Consider the following 18373-nt stretch of genomic DNA (forward strand, 5'->3'; position numbering starts at 1 on the left):
TTACAATTCCAGCCATTTTAGCGGCTTTAGGAGCAGTTGGCTCATTAGCAGGTGGTGCAGCAGCGATTACTAAAACTGTACTGGATGCGAAGAAGAATAAACAAGAACATGAAGAACAAAAAAGACACAATATGGCTATGGAAGAAAAGCAGGGGACAGGTAAACCGAAGAAGTCAAAAAACTAAAACCATTGACCAACTTCGATATAGAGAGGTTGGCTAAAGAATTAAAGATAAAATGATTTAGAGGTGTATTTATGAGTGATGAACTTCCACAAAAACCTTATGTAAATGAGTGTGGTATAGTTAACCTCGATAAATCAGAAAACATTGGTATTCATTGGATATGCTATTGGAAAGATAACAACATAAAGTACGTGTTCGATTCTTATGGTGGTGTTCCTCCTAAACAACTAGTTCAATATCTTGGTAAAGAGAACTTATTTTACAATGACGAACGAATACAAGACTTTAATTCAGTTATATGTGGTCATCTTTGTGTTAAGGTTTTAAATCTTCTAAATCAAGGGTATTCTTTTAGTGACGTTATGTATATGATTAAAAATGATTAAGTGTTTTTATGGTTTGTATCCATAAAAGTTTTTCTTTAAGATAAATATGGAAGCTATACACAACAGATTTTTAGATTATTTTGAGAAGCATGAGGATGAACTAGATGCACTAGATAGATATAATTTTTATCAGTATTTTCAGGATGTTAGCGAGATAGACTTAAAAGATAAAAACAACGCATATAATGTTATTGATTGATGGAAAATGTTAATACCAAAATTTTTGTACACGGAAGAAGAGTTGGAAAAGTTACATCCAATAATTCCCTTAAAGGACTTGTTGTCAAATTATAGCTCTAGACCATTAGAATGCAGTAATTGTGGTAGTAAGTCATTAACAAAAGGTATGAGTAGATACATTTGTGACGATTGTTCTGTAGAGAGTGGTTGGGTTTACAGTACTTGTGAAGAAATGAAAGCTGCTTGCGTAAGAAAACCATGGTATGATACTATAAAAAAATTTAAGTTACAGCTATCTCGTTTGCAAGCTTTACAGGATAGAAGTATTCCCAAAGATGTGTTCAAAGCGTTAAATGATGAATTTAGAGATATATCAAAAGATTTAATATCAACAAAAGATGTTCTAGAAGTACTAAAGAAAAACAAATACACAAAATATTATGATGATGTCTATTTAATACACTATCACGTTACCGATCAAAAACCATTAAAATTACAACATATGGAGGAAACACTTATAAATGAGTTCGAAAACTTACACGAGGTCTTTAGGGAGCTGTATCCGGAAAGAGCATTGTTTATTAACTTAAAATGTGTATTGTACTATCTGTTGAAAAAGCATGATGTTCATGTTGATATTGATTTTAAACACTCGCCTAGACAAATAGAGATGTTAAAGAAATGTTTTAAAAAATTAGGATGGGCATTTTCTGTATAATAAATGAGTATGGATATATTTGGTAATGTTAAAGATAGAAAAGATAATGTTGATATTAGTGAAGAAAAATTAAAATTGTTGGAGAATTTAAATGATCTTGTTAGCGTAAGTCAACTTAGATCAATAGAAGCCCAATTAGAGAACGATAGAAAACAATTTGAAGATGCATTAGAAACGTTACAAGACACATACATAAAGAAAAAGATATTGAAAAGGTTAGGATGGATACTACTAAATTGATTATGCAGAAAGAAACTATGCCTCTACTATATCGATTAAGAGCTAAAAACGTTAAGGAGCCAATCTTTAGAATATTTAATCTTTCTAATGGTTACAAATTTGTTGAGAAAGAAAGGTGATAAAGTATATGTTAAATGGCTAGGTTTTGATGATTCACATAATAGTTGGATAGATAAAAGTAATGTTGTAGTGTAAATATAAATGTTTGTCTTTTATGGCTATTATTCCATAAAAGGATAGTTTAAATGAGATAAGGGGGTAGCGAAACGATACCTCATAACATATATTTCCAGCACTTGTATTCTAGCTGTGGAAATTATCAAAAATTAACAACACAACAAACTTCGAAGTTCCTCCGAAGTTAGGAATTTCAGAAACTCGTCTTACACAGTAAAACTAGCTGGTAACGAAAATGAAGTTAAAAATAAAGATTTTTTATATAATAAATATGGGTACTATGGATAGTTCTCTTAGTTTAAATGATATTTGCTACAAACAAATTAAAGATGATTACTGGTATGATTTGTTTGGTGACTTTAGACTGATTATAGATAAGAAGACTGGTTACTTCAATGCTACTAAACAGTGTCAAGATGGTGGGAAAAGATTTGATAATTGGTTAAGGAACAAAGAATCACAAGAGTTGATAAGATACTACGATCAAAAAATAAGCGACTGTTCATATACGAGGAGTCACTCTAAGTATCTAGTAAAAGGTGGAGGAGATACAGAAACAAATGTTATTATATCTAGAACATACCTCTATAGGAAAATATTTCTTGCTGTTGCTTTTTGGATATCTAAGGACTTTTATGACAGGTGTTATGATATTATAGAAGACTACTTCACACAAGATGCCAAACAATACCTTGACGACAAAGATCAACTAGAAGCAAGAGTGCAAGAGATAGAACAAGAAATGAACGATTTAAGAATAGAAAACATAAGACTTAGAGATATAGCAGCTGAACATACAGAAGATCCGGGGAAAGTACACAAACTAGTTATTGTTAAAAAGAATCTCTCCCCTATTCAACTACAAAAGATATTAGAAAAGTACGAAACAGACAAAAGAGAACAAGTAAAGAGCTATGAGAGTTACAGGTATTGGGTTGGAAGAATTCAAGAGTGTAACGTAAAGACAAGATTACAATGCTTAAAGAAAAATATCCAGACATGACTATATTGTCTAAAACCAAAGACCCAAACTCGATTAACCTTCTAAACAAAGTAAAAGAAAAGTATGATTGTGTTATTTCGCATGGTTGGCATGTAGACCTAAAGAATGTGGGTGGAGAAGAAGATGATGAGTTTGTTATTGATTTGTTTTTAAGTATAAGAGATTCGTAAAGTTAAGGATAATGAGTTTCGGACGTCCTTATAAGAAGAAGTTTTGGTTAAAGAAATTGATTGCTTGTATGATAGGTTAATATTAGATAATTAAAGTTACAACTGGGGGCCACCAGCAATGGCCCCCTTTCAAACATACAACCTAATACAATTTTCATCAAAGAGTCCGGTCTCTACTCATTCTTATTACAACTTTTATGGTATAATAGCCATAAAAGATAATTAGTTAAGCATTAAAAAACATCTGCTTTAACTTCGAATGCTAAATTCAATATACCACCTAAATCAGAATTATTATGATATTTTCTTATTATGGCTCTCCAATCTACGTAATGTCTAAACATATATATAAAATCTACAGATAGGTCTTGATAAATTTAAATGTTATCCAAGTGAACTCTGTCTTTGAACTCTGCAATAAATCCTTCTGTTAAATTTTGAGACATTAAAATCATTTCCCAATCTACTTTGTCAGCGTAATCTCTTATAAGGTTTTCTGATAATTGTTCAGTTCCAGATAAGTACCACCAAGAAACTTTATCTGTATGTTCTCGTATAAAGGCTTCAGAGAGTTCGTTTTTATAAGATATAGCATCAAAATCAACTTTATCTATAAACTCATTAATAAATTCTTCAGATAGCTTTTGATTATAGGATACTTCTTTCCAATCAACTCTATCTGCAAATTCTCTTATAAAGTCTTCTGATAAGTCTTGGCTTCCTGAAATAATCTCCCAATCAACTTTATCAGCTAATTCTCTTATAAACTCTTCCGATAACTTTTTCCATAAACATATTTCACTCAAATTAACTTTCTGCAGATATTTACGTATGAAGTCTTCTGTAATGTGATCATAGTTATATTCCCCCTCATAATCATCATAACCTATAGATAGCCATTGTTCATCAGTCCGTGAATCTAATATCTCATCAGACAAATTCATAACGTTTGCATAGAGAATGTTTTGTAAAAGAAATGAGTTGTTTTCTTTAGTGGCCTTCTTGAACAAATGATCTAACATACCTATGGACACGCTCAAATTTATTTTGTCTTCATCATTATAACCGCCAATATCTAAATATTTACATACACAATCAAATATAGGTTTGTAAGATAATATTTCCTTAGCACTAGTCATGTTCGTTTTTTATTCTTAGATTTTTTAAATTTATTTCATTTTTGTTGGTATATTTTTTGTAGCACCGATCGGAGCTCCCTATCTGTTAAGTATTTTCTCGCATCTAAAGGTACAAATCCATCAGACCTCTTTATCCCACCCAGACATCATAGTTCACATTGCAGCTTGGATTTCAAACGAGTTTGCCTTTAAGGTTTCTAAGATCGTCAACAACTACATAGTAGTGATGATTATGATGATGATGATGAGTAAGTTTACAAAAATGATTTAATTTTAATATGTGTATGTGTGACTTTGATGGGATATTCTCATCAAAGCCGTATTCTAATACAATATGCTAATAGACATCGAGATTTCCCAGGTCACATGAATATTAGCTGTTGTATTAGTTAACAAAAATGAATAGGAATAATCCGGCGAAGATAAAAATTGAGTTATACTAAGATTTTCTATATAATAAATAGGATGAATAATTATAATATATTTACTGTAGTAGAGTTAAGACGACAATGTAAAGAGAGGGGAATCAGAAGATATTCCCGATTAAGAAAAGCAGAACTGATAGACCTTCTTAAACAATATGACGATGAACAAAGCAGAAGACAGATTAGAAATATATACCCATTTCAACAAGAAGTATTTGAAGAACCAAGAATCAAAGTTGAATCACAACCAATCGATGTAAAACTTAAAAGCACACCATTCAAATCAAGATTAGAAACATGGAGATTTATAACAACTTTTAAAGAACATGATCGTCTAGAACAATATATCAATTCAACATCAAAGGCTTTAATAAATAGATTGAACATCAGCTTACAAAAACATGGATCGTTAAAGGCTAATCTACTAATAAGCTGTCAATATAAGAAAGGTAAAGAGATTCAAGACATTTACTTCAACATTAATAACAAAGAGGTATTCTAATCAACCAATCTAAAAGAATTCATAAGTGATGCTAAACAAATATTACGAGCAAGAATGAATGAGTTCCAAGCTAGAGGTTCTGGATGGACTCTTACAAATATAAACTACTTGGGGTTAGCTCTTAATAAATATGCACCATATAGAGGATCATCATATATAGAGCTACCAAATGAAATCAAAAGGAAACAAGCTGTTATCAATGTAAAGAACAAAGATGAAAAATGTTTCTTGTATTCAATTGCCTCTGCATTGCATCCTGTTGAAAAAGACCCACAACGACCGTCAAAGTACAAGCATATCGTTATAGACTTAGAAGAAAAATTAAAAGATATTCATTTTCCTTTAAAACTAAGTGACATCCCAAAAATTGAAAGACGACTCAATATATCATTTAACGTTTATACATATAATGATGATGGAAAGTATATAGTGTACGTTTTATATCATACTAAAAACAAAAAAGACACCCATGTGAATTTATTATATGTAAAAGATGAAAATAAAACACTATTGTTAGATTAAAGATCTCAATAGATTAGTAAGCAGCCAAATAACTAAATGGAGAGCTCGAAAATACTTATGTGATAGATGCTTGTTATATTTTTACTCACAAAGTGCATTAGATAAACACGAAAAAGATTGTTCTACTCACGAAGCTGTTAAGATAGAAATGCCACCGAAAGGTACATACGTTGAATTTAAAAACTATCAATTTACGATGAAGTTGCCATTTGTGATTTACGCTGATTTTGAATGTCTGCTACATAAGGTTATAGGATGTAAACAATGTTATCCAGAAGATGAGTCATATACCAAAAAATATCAACAGCACAAACCATCTGGATTCTGTTACTATATTGTAAAAAGTGATGGAAGTAAAAAGGACCCTGTTGTGTCTAGAGGTAAAGATTCCCCTAAGAAGTTCATAAGAATGTTAAAGAAAGAAGCTAAACAAATATCAAACATATATAGACAAAATAATGAATTGCCATTAACACGTAAACAGATAAAAGAGTTCAACCAATCCGAATCCTGCTCTTACTGTAAAGTAAAATATACACCAGAAAACCATAAAGTTAAACATCACGATTATATAACAGGAGAGTTTGGAGCTGCATTATGTAACAACTGTAATTTAAAAGTTAGAATACCTAAGTTCGTACCAGTGATTATACATAACTTATCTGGATATGACTCTCACTTGTTTATAAAAGAACTAGGATGTAATAAAGAACAAATAGAATTAACACCTAATAATGAGCAACGCTACATATCATTCAGTAAAAAAGTTGGAACTATCAAATTAAAATTCGTAGATTCGTGAAATGAGTTCATACATGTCAATTTTCGAAAAAGATTCAGATCTAAGAATCAAATCAAAACTTACCAATTTTACTTTATTTTTCACGTCCGTAGTTGTACATAATAAGGTATACATGCTCCAAGAAATGCACAATGACCATATTAAAAGTTACATATCTATTCAACCACTGAAAACTCCCCTGAATAACAAGAACTTTTACTTGACTAGTTAACTTTAGTAGTGCCAATCTTAAAGCGAAAATAAAAATAATAGGAAGTTAATATTATAAACTTCTGATTATCCAGGACTGGGTAAGGTAAAGCAGTTTACAATCAGGAATCATTTTTCGAACTACAACCAAGGACCGAGCACCATAGGCGGGATCTTCAGAGTTCAGAATCAAAATAAATATAGTGGATTCCGGATACCCAATGCTCCACGCAAGCAGAGATAATGTTAGAAGTCACAGAGCTCCGAAGCAAGCCAGGTGGTTTGGATTGCCAACAAATCTCCAAGAAGAGAGTGAGCTTAGACCTCCGAACTAAGTAGAAGCTTAGCAACTGATTTCTCCTAATGCCCCGAAGCAAGTTAAAGAAAGGGTGAGCAGTCGCAGACTTATTTTTCTCTGTCAAATTTTCTTTGTTATAATAGTGCTCTAGGTGAGGTTGTGACGCTGTTGTTCCTTCGACATCACGACTACTGGTGTCGCTGTTCCTGTGGTATGTAGTTTGGATAATCCGTAGTAAGACGACATGGTTTATGTTTTTAAATAGTAGCAAATGCTGTTTGTTTCCAAACACAACCGTGCTGGATATTACATCTTCCAGGCCACTTTAAAAGATAAGAAAAAATGTTAGATTTTCTTCAGGAAGAAAAACGGCGAGGAACGTTTAATTTTATTATTTAGAAAGTAGTAGCAGTAACAGTAGTAGCACTTGAGTAATGGTAGATGTGGAAACACTAAACAGTTAATTCTTCGACACTTGAAGGATCTGTGAGTAACACATCATTTCCTAGAATGGGAGGCTGTTTAAGCTTTGGTATAAAATTTAATGCTCCTACAGAAAATTTCAAAATGTAAATTAGATGGTAATATATTGTTAGCATCTGTGGCGGAAGTATTATTGAGAGTATACAGTGCAATAGGAGGATACGGGTCGAGTCGAGTCTTGGTTGTTTTGGGGTTTGTGCGGTCGACCGAATACGATAATACAGTATAAGTTAATAAAGTATAAACACTATAAATATTGTTATAATCACTGCAATAACGAAGGTGTCCATAGAAAAGACAAACTGAATTCAATTTATGAACGTCCTGACTTGTTGGCTGTCATGCATAAGGTACAATGTTCATGAAATATTGACACAAACGAAAAAGCGAAAGAATATCAAAATACAAATTAACATTATAACAATTCAGATAGCATTTAAAATCACAGTCCGTGAAAATTGATTGGATAAATGAAGCTCAGTCTTAGTGTTTATAAAGAAACTTCCTTCGTGTTGGAGCAGGGTATCCATGGAAGAAATAGGGTTTGTAAATTTTGAAAATTGAAAGCAAAATTAAAATTTGGATTTTCATGCTAATTGGCATAATACTATAGAAAATTTCTCGGAAACTATATTACGTAGATTCAAACTGTCAATGATTATGCGTTGAAAGTTTTCGTATCTGAATAAGTAGGACGTGAATTTGTTAACAACATGAGCGGAATGTGCTTCCATTGTAGAGCAAACCTTACTAATTTTCATGTAGTAAGAGTCCTGGAGGAGACCATAACTAGAATTCCTCATTTCGTGAAAGAATGGGTTTTAAGTAAAATCTAGCAGTTGAATTTACAAAAATCAAATAGTATATGATATATGTTTCTTGAGAGAGTTGCTGAGCTTATTAGTATCATTCTAGTGACAAACTGACAGATAAAACTCGTAAATTCCTTCATTAGTCTTAATGGCGCCTCGACCCTTACTTGTCAATGCATCTATTACGCATGTATTATGCATGTTTTTCGTCATTTTATTACTACGACAAGTCCCGGAAACTACGTATTACATTTCGTTTATTTTCTGCAATCTTTTTCTGATTATTTTATGTTTATTTACTTTCAATTTATTTTATGTTCTTTATTTTCAATACTATCTGTTTTTAATTATAAATTATTCTTACAAAATATATATTAATAATGTTCGTGAATATAAGCATTGTTTATTTTCTGAAAGTACGTCAAAATAAACGGTACAATTTTTGATCTTAATTACAGTGTTAAATTTGGTTTCCTTTATAACATTTCGAACAAACTTTATGAGAACCCTCGACGCATGAGGAGACACTACAATTTTACAAGAGTATCTCGTTTTACGTTTTATGCAAGGTGGAGAGTACGCAAAGTACTTCTGAGTCTCTAGGGTGACCAAAACAACCTCCTCTAGGGTCAGCTGTTGAACCTGAAGAATGCTGTGGATACTGTAGGTAAGAACTTTAGAATGTCCTTAATTCTGTAATAGTCTTTCCATCTGAAGGTTAACAAGTGTCTTCGCAACGCACTTCAAAAATATAAATGAGCTTATACCACAAGTTTTGGAATAAAACTTCTGTAATATGAAACAGTTCTAACCAGGTATATCAAGCAATTCCACAAAATTATCAGTGACTAACTTCGTGACATATTGCAAACTCTACAAAGGCGTCTTTCTGTCCAATGAGTCTACACCTCCCATGGTCATGTTAGAAAAGAGCATAATTATTTCTCCTTTCTAGGAACCAGGATATGTGCCACTCTGATGATGCATTGAAGAAACTACGATGATATTATCGACTTCTTCGGCACATATAGTACAAGCTTTATATCTTCAGCACACCTTAGATGAAACAATTTACTGGTCGATCTTTATGAGCGTCGAATGAGTTTGTAATTTCTTTATCTATTTTTCTTTATTTCGTTTTTCTACATATGTCAGGCCTCTTTAAGGCAAGTCTTTTACGCTTTCAATTCAGCTCTAGCAATTGTCAACAGTGACATTTCTATTTGTTTTTGCAAATTGGAGCACTGTTGTTAGAAGTGGTTGGGTTGGCACTGAAAGTTTTCATTGTTCACCACTATCGGTTCATATTTCAGAGTATTGTACTTTTAAACCCAATTTTGCCAGCTTTTTCGGCATATAGACCCAAAAAGAGCAATATCTACGAAACGCTACTAACTTCCCGTCTGCACCGCTACAAGCAGCAAGAGTGTAGCTGCGTTTACAGTCCTCAATAAACATGTTGAAAATGTTGGATAAAAGTGCGGTGCGGTCGAAGTGTTTTCTTTCTTCTATGTCATCGCCCATGTGATTTAATTATGCATTTTAAAACTCCCAATTTTAAAAAAAATCCATTTGATTTAATTATGCATTTCATTATATTTGTTGAAGGTAATTTTAAATTTTGTGTGTTAGAAAGAAAGCAAAGGGAACTGAAACAGTATTATTTATTTTCTTTCCCTATCCAAACGGATGATACTTTTTTTTATTTTGTACCTGTTGTTGCATCAAGCAAACAAGGCTACTTTTCTTTTGTCCTCATAACGATGCGAAGTCGAACAGGTAGATACGCTACCTAATACACACTGAGGGTCGTTCGCGAACCCAAGCTAATAAAGAAAAATTCTTTAACATCTTTCTGTAGAAGAGGACAAAAATAGCAAAGTCTACTGAAATTGAACAGAATGAATGTGGAAAATAATCCCAGCCAACTTATAAAACTCACATGTCCTTCAAGATGCCACCACATAAAAGTTAGATAAAACTTTTACACAGGATTGTAATTTGATCCAACACCACGAACCAGACAACAAGGATCCAGATGAAATTTCATTCAAAAATTTAAACACAACTAGTAAAATTTAAAGAAATCACGTACTTTAGAAAAAGGAAGCTCGAACACCGTAAATCGGGAGATACAAATCAAAAAAATAACATTGAGGATGCAACAAATGATTCGACGAAAGAGAGAAACATGAGGACATCAGAAACACAGTTAGAGGCGTGTCCTAAAAGATCGGCAAGTTGAGAATTCAAAATTCCGAGTTAGTTGAAAACAAGGATCTCGAATGCTTCGCATGCATTGAATGATACACACAATTAACCTCACACAACGCACAACAACAACACGTTAAGTAAAAGACAAAATGAGTGGCTACTTTAGAAAACAGCCCAGTGTACGGTCATCAGTGGCACTAAAGTACAAACATTTATAAGTACATTTTCTTGAATTAAAACACTAAACTTAAAAAAGCATTTAAGTATTTACGTGCATTTTTGTGTGGGCGATACATTTTCCCGCACCTACATATATCTATAAAAATTCTACACAGTAAACGTCAACGGACTTGTTTAACGAAAATTGATAAGTAGTTAGGAAAACAAACTAGAAGTTGGTTGCACATTTCCAAAAAAGCACTTAGACTAGGGTGACCATTTTCCCGTAAAAGCGGGATTGTCCCGCTTTCTGACTTAGACTAAGGTGACCACGGCCGGATTCCCGAAAAATGTCCCGAGACGCGAGACTGTCAGGTATTTACATTGGGTACAATAAACCTTTCCAATTACTAAGGTGTGTGATTATATTGTGTAATGTCTCATTACTGGAAAAGTCATTACGTCTTTTGCGTTGGTGCATGTGGACTGCACTGCTTACCCTCCCAGGCCTCCCCACTCCAAGACTTCTGCTCCGCAGAGGACAAAGCAATAGGTTGAAAGCCTTATGAAAAACCAATGCAACCTGTTTTTGTTATCTGTTTTGAGTGGTGGATGATTGAGGCGTTAGCATCAGTATATTGGTTTTTTTCCCATGATTTGACTAAGATGTGTCGTACTTTCATTCACACAAGGGGTACAGAAATATAGAATTATAAAAATGAAAGTAAAAAAAATAAATAAAAACTAGTTGTTAGTGAAATAATGTTTAAAAGTAAGAAAAAAACAAATACAAGAAGTTAGAATCAAATGCTGAATATTTGTTACAGTTCTGGCAATGAGAGATTTGAACGCTCCAGCAACAAACTCGATACGTCAGAGTGAGAGAGATCTCAAATCAAATAGTATGTTTTGCAAGTTATTCTGTTGCAGTAGGTTCCAAGCTATAAGTTTAACAATGGCTAAGCGTGTATGCAAGTTTAAGGAGGAGTATCCTAAAGAGTGAAACTGTATTATAGAAGAACGATATGACTATGAAGCAGATTGCACAGTTTGCAGGAGTGTTTTTGTATGGAATATTATTGTCGCTCAGACATACAACAATAAATCAAATCAGTGAAACATAGAGGAACAGACTTAGTGCGGCAAGTTGCAGTAAGTCTCTTGACAAATATGATGTAAAACAAGAATCAAATGAAGAAACACAAATGAGAGCTGATGAGCTAACTCAGGCCTACACACAGAGCCCGAAAAGAATCAAAACGACTCAAGAATGCATGTCTTCAAATTTGGACATAATTTAATACGTGCAAATGAATTGCATTCTAATTGTGAACATAAGGAAATAGGTCGATTTTCTGACAATAACGATATGTTCGCTATTAATGTAAAACTGCGATGAACTATAAAATGCCAAAATGTTTTCATTTGTTTTGATGGATTAGTATGTTATGTTTTGATCATTGGGGTAATAGGCAATTGTTTACAACAGCTAATTTTCATCTCCCTTGCACGTGGATACTTCTCACTGTTGTACTACATACAGAAATATATCATGTATATGTTGTACTCTATCATGTATAAGTGGTAATAGAACACACAATAAACGCAGATCATGTTTTGTTCACACTCCGACATGAAATGTGAATATAGTGAGATCTCGGTGTATTACCACTTGCACATCAACTAGATTCATTTTTGTAGGTAGTACAACAGTAAGAAGTATCCACGTGCACGAGACATGTGATATGTGTTTTCAAATCCACCCACACATTGTCATTCATTACGCACATAGGCACTTAAAAAACGCACATTAAATAGAAGGGTAAATTTCGGCAATGCAATGAAAATGAGAATAAGGACCAGCAAGCATTCATTTTCACATACTTCAAATCGTTGGTGGGTATATTCGAGCACCTTCCAACAGAAAGTTCTGAAACCGCGTTACGAGGGGATACTTGTTTTTGAAAAGAAAGGAGGCCAGATATCCAATGAAATGGTGCCTTTTGTTCACATATCTTGCGCAGTCCTTTGCGTCTCGACACAACCTGTCGATATTTAACGTATGAGCGCAAGTAACGGAAAGTACGAAATTCTGGCAATGATTCACTTTGAATTGCTGAAACCCCACCTAAGCCAGTCTATTATATGATTCCAGGAGTCAATATGAATGATTGTACGAGGATTCAACAACTTTTCAGGAATGCCTAAAAGCTCTTAGCACTTCTGTGTTTCAAGACATACATGAATACATTACAAGAACCAACATTCTAAGTTCTAAAATCCCACGTGCCATCGATCACACGACCGCACTGATTTTAGCGTTTCCCGAACTTGGATTCATCTATCTGAGAATCATCCCTGGGCCCCCAAATTTGGTAGAGGAATCCATATTCCTACAGAAGCAAACCTGTTGCGGAGAAAAAATGACACATTTATTAGAAAAAATGACACGCTTATTAGAAATATTCAGATTTACAGTAGCATTACTAATAACTGGACGGCTACACAAACACCAGTAACGCATAAGGCGCATCACCGTTAAAAATAGAGTTGCACACTAGAAAAAAGTTCCCTTGAAAAGCGACAAGAAAAAACGGCACTTTGTCTTCCTCCTCGAATTTCCAATGAAACGTGTTTTTTGAGAGCGAAACATCTTTTCCTCACAAAAAGCAAAGTCCCTACAACACAACTTACCTGTAGGAAGAACAGCGCGTTCCAACAACACACGCACAGCATTATCTTTGTTTTTACTTGTTATCTCTACTACATAATATTTTGAAAAGGTGTACTCTTTGTAGGGAGGTAACCTAATCAGCACACCTCCACCTCCTGTCATTTTGTCTTCCTCACTAACTGCTGTCGCCACCTATATCAATGTGCGGAGACCCATCTACAAGTAGCATTCGATATGAAACATTTGAAACGCTCTACTCGTCAAAATAAACAGACCGGTGAAACAACAGGAGAGGAAAATCCAGGTACGCTTTGTTTTCTTCTTCAATCACTCATTAACTAATTCCAACAAACTTTGTTACCCATTTTCTAATACCTAGATAGCCAATCAATAATTCCTGGAAGTATGTGGTATCTCCTTCTTCCCAAATAGGAAGTATTATTATTTAACTTTACCGAGAATATCTTTGGATTGATGTACTTGTATGTCATAAAAATCTATACACACGCGTTTAAACGTGTTGTGGTTGTTGTTTGTCTCTTCTTACAATGTTACTAATGTAGCACTTTGTCGCTAAATCTAGAAATTTTAAAGGATTTTTATTAAAATATTGCTTCATATATTATTGTTAGAATAGAAATTTAGCACCTTTTAAATGTTGTCTAGTGACTAAACTAGCATTATTTCCGAAAAACTTTAATTTTTCTAGTCTCCTCATGTAGTGTGTTTAGTGGCAGTATTGTTCACGTTGTTTGCAAATGAAATCTCTTTTAAATTATTAAGAGAGCTGAATGTCAGTAAGGAAGAAAATATACAGGTAATTACTGTTAAGATCAGTACAGCGCCGAGACAAGATATATATGAGTGTACATCAGTTGACTTTACAGTGCAATTTTAATACATGTTATAAAGCTTAAGCTCGTACTAAGGATGATCCCACCTAATAAGTGGATGAACGAGGCTATAATTATTGAAATAATTTTAATTTTTAAACCTAATTATTGAGTCTAGTTTCGTGCAAGGCATACTTCGGCTAAATTTAATCAAAGTTGGGATTAACTGTTGCAGAATTAGTTCGGAACTACTAACAATTAGCAAAATTTTCCAGAACGACACTAATTTAGCTGCTTATTTATTACGTATATAAAATGAGTTAGTAGTGCTCTTAGAGATGGTGTTTATAGACATAGACACGGGGTGTGAAGAAGTACTGCTTTTTGTTAGTCATTTGCTTGTTACATTGAGGTGTGCAGTCGGATTCCCCAGCGCAGTGTGGCGTTTTTGGAGGAAAACACGTACCAACCTTTGTCTATGCTATCTAACTGAGTTAGGACAGGAGTGCAGAAGAGGGCACTTACGGGAATGCATAGGCTTTGTGCAAAAGCACTGACAAACCTGTGGCAGGTGTCCACTTCTATCTGACACAAATGCTATCTAACAGAATCAGGCAGTACTGCGCGAGAGAGGCCTCACTGGAGTGATTAGGTCTTGTTCAAAAAATGCTTTCACAATACAAGTATACGTTTTGTTATAATAATTTGCTTGTTACATTGAAGTTTGTAGTTTCATTACCCGGTTCAGATTTACTTTAAGAGATTTTCTGCAATACACGAACAAACTTGTATTAGGTGACTACTAAGAAATGCTATAGCTATCTAACCAAGTTAGCGCAAAAGAGAGCCCTCACTGAAATGCGTAGGTATTGTGCAAAAAACTAAATAACCTATGTTACGTGACCACTAGAAAAGATGATTGATTTCTAACCGAGTCCGAGCAGGTGTGCATCAGTGGTCACGCACGGGATTGCGTAATTTTTATGGAAACCAGGAGCCAACCTGTGCTAGGTGGCGATGAAAAAGAACGAATGCTATCTTCCCGGTACACGCAGAAAAGCAGCAAGGGGTTGAGCGTAGACGCATCCTTAAATAATGCATGTGTCAGCAATGGTGAACATATGCCTAAACGGGGATTTTGGTAAAGTACTTTTCTCACAATACAAATATACCTTTTGTTAAAGTCATTGTCTTTTATATTGAGGCGTACAGTTGCATTTCCCAGTGAAGGTTAACTTTAAGGAGTTTGTGCAATAATACCAACCAACCTGAATTAGGTATTTAAAAGCAGGAATGCTATGCAACCACGTAACAGCACGAGCGCTCCAGAGGGCCCTCACAACAATGCGTACGTCTTGTGCAAAATTACCAATCAATTTGTGGTAGGTTGCTACTAAAAGAAAGGAATTCCATTTAATCGAGCCTGGGCAGAAACGCAGGGGAGGGCTCGCACATGACCAAAATATTCTTCCTTTTGTTAAAGTAATTTAATCCTTAGATTGAAGTTTGCAGCTGCATTTTCCTGTGTAAATTAACTTCAAGATCTTGCGTCCAAACGCGAACTGCTCTTTAACTGAGTCAGGGTAGTAATTCAGCAGAGGACCCTTGCGAGGATGCGTAGGTCTTTTGCAAACAACACTAAGCTGTGCAACGTGGCCACTAAAAAGCACGATTTCCATTTAACCTAGTCAGAGCAGGAATCCAGCAGAAGGGCCCAAGCGAAGATGCCTCCGTAGGTAACAGACGTGTCAGCAATATACATAGGGTGAATAAACGAGGATTGTTGAAAACTGGCTTTGCAACACAAATACAAAGATATTCATTAAAGGAAGCTGCTCGTTACAGATAGGTTTGAACGTGCATTCCCCAGTGCACAGTACCTATAAGAGATTTAACGTAAAACCATCAACTAACCTGTGCTATGTGGTCACAAACGAACACGAATGCTATCTACCTGATTCAGATATGTAGCCCATCTTGGAGCCCGCACAGCGAAAAAAGTCAGAGCAGGAACGCAGAATTGGCTCAGCGCGGGGATGTGTCAGTCGGAAGCTGGCGCGTCAGCGATGATGTTTATACTAAGAAATAATTAAAAAATGATGGAATGAGATTGAATTATTGAATGAGGGAGGTAGTATACAGCTAGTGACTTAGTTTCATAGGCATGGTATAAAGAAAACTTATTTATTACAGTTATGCTTAACAAAGTGAATATAAATTCAACCATCACCAAGGTGCCTATAAAATGAATAATAGCATCATGATTTCTTAAGATGTTCACATTCTCGTTTTCACGTTAAGACTCTCTTATGGATTTCATTAAAGTTGCCAACAGAGTTCTTGTGAGCGTACTTAAAATATTTTAGAGTCCATTGCAACCAGAATCTGCACAGCACTTTTCCGAAGTCACTGATTCCGACTCGAGTTAGCACGTGTGGTCACTAGGAAGCGTGTGGTTGATAGATCTTTGAACGTATTGACTAAATTGTCTAAGGTTTTTATAGTAGTTTTATTGCACTTCCATTTCTACCTTTCGCGGAACTGAAAGTTGAAACTAGGATTGTTTGTGAAATGATTATAGATTTCACTTGTCTAAAACCATCCGTGTTATTAACAAAACATGTTTTCACTTCTATTTTAAAACGATTTCACTCTCCTGTATTGTCTTTGATACTTGGAGATGATCCGTTTACTATATACTTTCGTTTATTTAGTTTTTTTTTAAATCTCAAAATGAGGAATGTCTTAATCCTCGGCTCAAAATGTCTGTCATCTTTTTTTATGAACTAGTGACTTTTAAATCTCAAAATAAAGCACTAATGTGTGTTGTCACATGGGAAAAAACACTGATATACGAGGAAAGTCCATGTAAAGTTTAGAAGGCTGCAAACTAGAATGCCGTGGAGTAGTGCTTGTTGCATATCAAACTGGAGCACTAGAACCGGGGCTGGCTGCATCTCTGTGGATTCTGGAAGTCGCTGGAGGAAGGGCTGGCTGCATTTCTCTGCATTCTGGAAGTCGCTGGAGGCAAGGCTGGCTGCATCTGTTTGGAATCTAGAAGTCGCTGGAGGCAAGGCTGGCTGTATCTCTCTGGATTTTGGAAGTCGCTGGAGGCAAGGCTGGCTGCATCTCTTTGTAATCTGGAAGTCGCTGGAGACAGGGCTGGCTCTATCTCTCTGGATTCTGGAAGTCGCTGGAGGCAGGGCTGGCTGCATCACTTTGGAATCTGGAAGTCGCTGGAGGCAAGGCTGGCTGTATCTCTCTGGATTCTGGAAGTCGCTGGAGGCAGGGCTGGCTGCATCTCTTTGGAATCTGGAAGTCGCTGGAGGCAGAGCTGGCTGCATCTCTTTGGATTCTGGAAATCGCTGTCCCGGGGCGGGTGAAGCAAGGGTCCAGGAAGTAGGACGTAAATTAAACGAACTCAAAAAACGTAAAAGTACACTTGTGCATGAGTAACTCTGTCAGATTGTATGCAAAGCTTGCCGTTATTTTCATATCGCATTATAGGAAGAGTAGAGAAAAAGGAATATGGAAAAAGAAGTAATAAAATAATGTGACATGTTTGATACCATGTATGCACCACAAAATTCCTGTTGATAAAGGTCACGGGTTAAAAAAAATGTAATCGGTCACAGAGACAAAATAGTGCAATTTGTTTGTAGGAGGCAATAGTTATTGCAAGTAAAATTTAAGGAAAAAGCCGTGATTGAATCCAATCGGAAGTCAAAGGCAGGAATTCGTGGAACGAGGGACAACACAATAAACTGCAAGGAGGAAGAAGGAATGGAAGTATGAGTAAATTATTATTATTATTATTATTATTATTATTATTATTATTATTATTATTATAGTACTCCCTATAATCTGGTGTAGTTCTTTTGTTGTGGTCCTCAACAGAAACAAAATATTTTGGTAGAAGACTAACGGGATGAAGAGGCTATTTTGTCCACTAGCCGAAGTAGGTTACCCTGCATCATAGAGAATTCAGGGTAAATGACCTGTGCGGAAGTATATTCTAGGAGATTTGTACCGTAATTGTGTGCGAGTAGAAGGAAGGTTCAAGGGTGAAAGTTTTAGTTTTCGTTTATGTTGGGATATGTTATATATTGTAAGAGTCCAGAAGAAGAAATTTGTTGAGTATTACCTCGATATCTTTTTTTGTTTGTTTGTTTGTTTCTTTGATGTGTTGAGAATAAAGGAAACACCTAAAGTAAAATAAACAAATCGTGGGGCAATGCGGAACCAGTGAGTGATTTTCATGT

This window comes from Thermobia domestica, chromosome 4 (assembly GCF_964235325.1).
Source record: "Thermobia domestica chromosome 4, izTheDome1.hap1.1, whole genome shotgun sequence".
NCBI classification, from domain to species: domain Eukaryota; kingdom Metazoa; phylum Arthropoda; class Insecta; order Zygentoma; family Lepismatidae; genus Thermobia; species Thermobia domestica.